Below are 4,635 nucleotides of genomic sequence, written 5' to 3'. Positions count from 1 at the left end.
CCCTTGCCTTGAAAATAGCTAGTGTTACAGTATGGGATGGTTTACATGTAGCAGTTAATGCAAGAGATGGGTAAAATAGAATGCTTTATTCTGTCACATCTTTATCTCTTGGAAACACATTGCTTTTAAGTACTCTATAGAGGCACGGGATCAGAATTACATTAGAATTTAAAACCACATTCAGGGAAGAATTCTAATGTTTGGCAGTACTTGTTTATTTTCTTAGCGAAAGTCTACATCTTAACGTCAATCACTTGAATAAATTGGAGGGACCATCAGTAAATAGCATGCCTTCGCAAGCAGTCTTGTTTTGCTGTGAACTCCATGGCGTACTTTTACTTTGATGTATTGTCTTCAAAATCTGATGTTTTTGTCCTTGGGTCATACCCCACATGTCCACAAAGTTTCGTTAAAATTGGTTCCGTAGTTTTTTGCGTCATGTTTTTCACTATCTTGAAAATAAAAAAAATATTTGCTACTTAGCCCTGTGACTTATTTTAAAGTACTACTGCGTACTTGTACTTTGATGAACTTTCTCCAAAATGTTACATTTATCCTTGGGCCATACCCAACATGCCTTACCAAGTTTGGTCAAAATTGGTACTGTAGTTTTTGTGTAAAGTTGCCCACAAACAAACAGACTAAGAAACAGACGACAGGGGTTAATACATACACGTCGCAAAATCCTCGAATTTGGTGAAGGCAATGGTAGAAAAAAATTTAAAATATATGTTTAGATTTATTCTCTCTTGGGCTTATTGTCACGTATACTATTTCTGCTTCATCAACGTAACCCTATCCTGGATACGGACGCACGTACGCACACTTCCTACCCCGTTGAAAATCTGTGTGGTGGGTCCTTAGTCACGCTTCCCAGTGAGGCGTTTATCGCCTGTCACAATAGACCGTATGATGGAGGACTCTAGAGGGCCATTCTCGTCAGCTCGATGTGTCTCGTCGAGATTCTTAGCGTGAGTGAAGGAAGGGCCAATTGGTTATAGTCTCATTGGGTGCGGTCAGCTGTAGTCCGTTATTGAGACGTTTGGCCTTGTTCTGGCATATGGCCAGCTTAGTTTATCGACTATTATTACCAAGTTAAGAAGGATAAGAATTCTGCTTCGTAATTTTTTCCGTTTCTTACTTTTTTTTCCTATGGCTTCTTCACCGGGAATTTCTAGGTTTTTTGTCAGTATTTTTATCTTAATGTATTTATGGGTCATTAAATGATCATCTTCATACTCTTAATTTTTTTTTTATTGATTTTTATAAAAAATCGCTATGAATGTGTTTATGGGTTAAGTTAAGGTCTTTGTTGTACATGGCGTTATTTTAAGTGTTGTGTTTGCATAGTCTTGTTTTGATTTCCTATGACTAGAAATATTTTTGTTTTGCTCTTATAATGTAAAGTTTATCTTTTGTTTGATTTAATTGATATATTTCACATACGTACACATATATTCTTTTCGAAAGGAGAAACGTAACTAGGTTTCGTTTTATGAAATTTTAATTTTGTTGCATATTTATTAAAAGCTTTTTATGTTTCATTGCAAGAGAAGGATAAAATTCTCAATATTATTGCATGTACCATCTTTCACAATTGAATTTTCTCTGCATTATTATTATTATTATTATTTTCTTTTATATAATGCGTTCTTATATCGTCTTTGAAGTTGTTATTTATATCTATTTTACTGTTTATGGACATTAAGAGTTTAGTCACCTGTGATATTCGTAGCTTTTCTACTGCTGGAAATAGTATTTTGTTAAGTTTTATTCTTGTTTACATTCTGTTTATGTTAATAATGGGAGAAGGAGATTACCTGGAAATCAGTACTACCCATTCAGGTTGAGTGATTACCTCTCCCCCCCCCCCCGAGAGAGAGAGAGAGAGAGAGAGAGAGAGAGAGAGAGAGAGAGAGCTGCAGTATTGGAATGGATGGGTGGATTTGTGTATAGTAGCAGAAGGTGGAGGTAATGTTATGTAGCGGAAGTGGTACGTGACCCACACGGATAGTCCAGCATTAGTTACTCTCTCTCTCTCTCTCTCTCTCTCTCTCTCTCTCTCTCTCTCACTTCTATGGAGGAAGTGGCATGTGTGGGTAGCTTTTCCGCTATGATTATTGTCTTTGTGCGCAGAATGCATCCAATGTTAATGATATAGAAATATTGTTCATGTCTATATGCTTGTATAAGATTTATATGCACATGAAAAGGAGTCAAATATTGTTCATAATAAGCACTTAAAATTACGGTCATTATGAGGAAATGGCTATTTTCTCTGTGTGTGTTTCCTTGTGATCACACATCCCTTAAAACTGGATTATTATTAGCAAGACATTTCATCCCAAGCACTTAGCACGTATTAAAATATTAGTGTACCCGACCCGTCAAAAATGACGTCTACATATATATGTAGATTTGCGCACAGACCTTTCCCCCTTTAGAAATCCTAACCTAACCTAACCTAGCTACAACCCGCTGGTTCGGCAATTTGTGGTAGAGTTGGTTTCTGAGTGAGTGTACTTCTCCGGGGTACCCCCCTTTTGCTGAGGTATGACTACTCCCTCTCACCCCTGAGCGTGATAGGAAAGAAACTATATGTATGAAAAATTAAATTCATTTAATTTTTTGAAGGGACCTTCTCCCTTCCTCTTGTTTTCTGAAGAGGAAGGGAGAAGGTCCCTTCGAAAGCTAGATAAATTAAATTTTTTCATACAATGTGGGTTATTTTATTTATCATAAATACACGGTAAATTGTGTATTTTAATGTATGTATATATATATATATATATATATGTATGTATATATATTCTGTATATATTATTATTATTATCATTATCACTACATAGAGAATTTTATATTTTTCTTTCTTAAAACACGTTCTTGATCCCGCCTACCTTATTGCTTCACGACAAGAATTCCATCTTATATCCGCTCTGTTGTAAGACATCGTCTTATCACCAAGGTTCAACTTTTCGGGTTAACGGAGCCCTACAATTACGTTTTATGACGTGATTATCTTCATTTATATATACGCAGGTTTCACATTTAACCTTTTCTCTGCAGTGTAAGGTGATCTCATTTGAAAATAGCTTAGAAGAGTTGAATCGGTGGAACTTCGGAAGTTCAAACTTACAGTGAATGTTTTGTGTTGAATAGGCTGACATAAGTCTCTTTTTATAGTTCGTATATGGAAGATGTGTTTTGATGTTGTTACTGTTCTTGATGTGTTATATTTTAATTGTTCAATACTTCTCTTGTAGTTTATTTATTTCCTTATTTCCTTTCCTCACTGGGCTAATTTTCCATGTTAGAGCCCTTGGGTAAGCATCCTGCTTTTTCGACTAGGGTTGTAGCTTAGCTAGTGATAACAACAACAATAATAATAATAATTGGAGTGTTTATGAACTAAGCTCGTCTAACGTATTAATAATCAAATTAGATTTCTTTATCCACATTCCAGCAAATTGCTTTGTAAACGAAGGATAAAGGCAGTTCTTGGAAAACTTTGCGCGTGTATGCATATTTCCAAGTTATTACCTCTAGAGATATGGGCCCTTTTGACTGGCCAGACAATAGTAATTTACATTGGATCCTTCTCTCTGGTTACTGTTCATTTTCCCTTTGCCTACACACACACACACACACACACACACACCGTATTGTCTGGCGTATTCTTTACATGTTCTCCTCTGTCCTCATACACCTGACAACACTGAGATTACCAAACAATTCGTCTTACTACATTGTAATTGTTCATTGGCCTCTTTCTTTAGCTATGGTAAGTAACTCTTCTAGGAGAAGGACACTCCAAAATCAAACTATTGTTCTCCAATCTTGGTAGTGCCATAGCCTCTGTATCATGGCCTTCCATTGTCTTGGGTTAGAATTCCCTTGCTTGAGGGTACACTCGGGCACTCCATTCTATATTATTTCGTTCTCTTGTTTTGTTAAAGTTTTTATAGTTTATAATGGAGATATTTATTTTAATCTTGTTGCTCTTCTAGAAATATTTCATTTTTCATTGTTGCCTTTCCCCTTTGAGCTATTTTCCCTGTTGGAGCCCCTGGTCTTATAGCATCCTGCTTTTCCAACTAGGGCTGTAGCTTGGCAAGTAATAATAATGATAATAATATTGCAGTCATGCTTCTCACCGTCAAAACACATGAGCCGGAAAGAATATCCTTTTATACCTGCTTTTTATGTATCTTTAATCTCCTTGTGGTTTCGAATGGTATTTTAAGTGTCTAAGTCCCCCTTTTTTTGTGTCTGGATTATCTTTTTATCGAAACTGCCGACAAGTAATAAATAGTTTCTCAAGCCTTCTCAAACAATTAAAATGATTTTGTTTATATTACATAGGGATTATTAGATAGCCGATGTTTGTCATTCAATTACAAGGGTTGATATCGGTGAAGGTAAAAGAGGAGGACTCAGTTTGGTTGATGGAAAGTTGAAGGACTTCCAATATTTTCGTACACAGACTTCTCTTTGGCGGCATTAGTTCACGCTGTAGATAAGGACGTTATGCTTATTCAGGCGGAAATTTTTCACTCATGGTAATGTTGGTCCTTGGCCCAAATATTGTTGTTGTTATTATTATTATTATTATTGTTATTATTATTATTATTATTA

General features: G+C 35.8%; 1 protein-coding gene across 13 annotated transcripts in view; it reads left to right on the top strand.

Annotated features, from left to right (window-relative positions):
• gek (serine/threonine-protein kinase gek) overlaps positions 1 to 4,635 on the top strand; it is a 236,345-nt gene that overhangs the window by 39,868 nt on the left and 191,842 nt on the right. The window lies entirely within an intron of this gene.

This window comes from Palaemon carinicauda, chromosome 38 (assembly GCF_036898095.1).
Source record: "Palaemon carinicauda isolate YSFRI2023 chromosome 38, ASM3689809v2, whole genome shotgun sequence".
NCBI lineage: Eukaryota > Metazoa > Arthropoda > Malacostraca > Decapoda > Palaemonidae > Palaemon > Palaemon carinicauda.
Note: the sequence above shows the minus strand (reverse complement) of the source record. Positions and strands in the feature narration are given on the sequence as shown.